Source organism: Ovis aries, chromosome 3 (genome assembly GCF_016772045.2).
Source record: "Ovis aries strain OAR_USU_Benz2616 breed Rambouillet chromosome 3, ARS-UI_Ramb_v3.0, whole genome shotgun sequence".
Lineage (NCBI taxonomy): Eukaryota > Metazoa > Chordata > Mammalia > Artiodactyla > Bovidae > Ovis > Ovis aries.
In genome coordinates this window covers 76,817,148-76,818,491 of record NC_056056.1, presented here as the reverse complement: position 1 = coordinate 76,818,491, position 1,344 = coordinate 76,817,148, and positions in this window count along the sequence as shown.

The window sequence follows — 1,344 nt, the reverse complement described above, 5'->3', positions numbered from 1 at the left end:
GTCCCTACCTCTGGCACCTGAGTCCCACACTGGAGGATCTTGGATTTGGGGGCGGGGGGAATAAGATCGCTAATAGAGGCAGTCTCCAACAGACTCTTTTACTGCTGCTTGTCTCTAATAGAGACAGTGCCAAGGGCTGACTGTGAGAGTGGTAAGCTGTAATCTCCAGTTACAAACACCATACTTGATATGCTGACCTGGCTTCCACCCAAATCCGCTAGCTTCCTCTTCAACCAAATTGTCCTCCCTAAGCCCTTCCGACATAGATGTTCCAGAGCCACCTCCGACTCTTGGTTTGAATGAGTACATTTGGCCTTTTCCTGCAAGGGAGACACAGGTCGCAGGCCTATTGTAGTTGTTAGGTTTCTGCATCTCAGGCTCTGGGTGCGGATGTGAGATAGGTCCTTGCCTATGTCCCCTGTGCCTGTGTGTACCCGGAGGCATGCGTGCAGTGAGCAGACACAGGCTGTCTCCACCCTCTAGCAGCTGTACAACTTTGCTTCTTGCAGTCAGCACTGCTTTGGGTTTAAGGAGGTGTGTGGTTTATAGATCCCAAGTGCCGCATGTGGCCAAGGTCTCCAGTGCCCCAGCCTGTTCTAGAGGCTTTCTTAGGCCTGGATGGGCTGCTGGCAATGTTTCCCCTCTTGCTGTCTTATCTCAAATGTGACCCAACTGAAGACTCAACAGCTTCTTTATTGGGCATTTCACTTGTTTTCAATCGTCAGGCTGTTATAAATGATGCTGCAAGGGCCATCTTTGTTCATTCTGTCTGTCACTGAAATGGTCTCAAAGGGAGCCAGAGAAAGACAGGAGAGATGCTCAGAATCCAGTTGGATTTAAATATATTCAAGAGGCGTGGCCCTGCCAGTTTGGAAGAACACAAAAAGAATTTAGAACAGCATTAAGCAGTCAATAGACAAGTTCTAATGGAGTGTGGAAGGAATGGGGGTAAGGGTGGCGGGGTGAATGAGGTTTGCAGACTCAAACCACACTTGATAATTAGGGAAGGTGTCACTCAGGGCACAGGCTGTGACACCACCCTATTTGGAGGGTATGGACTGGGAACTGCCAAGTTTAGGCCGAGCTACAATATAAGGGGGCTCCAATTATCCCTACTGTCATGAGGAAAATCTCGAGTCTATTGCTGCAGATCTCATGCCCCAACCAAAAATGTGGTCTCTGGGTGACTCTAGCCTGGCAAGAAAGTCACATCTAGTTGCTTGGAATGGTGACCCTGATCCCCTTCAAATGATAAAATTATTGTTCCTTTAGTGAGCTGGAGGGTTTTTTTTACCCAGAGAAGGCTTAGAATTAGGTAGGAACATGAAAAAGTAATAAAAATCA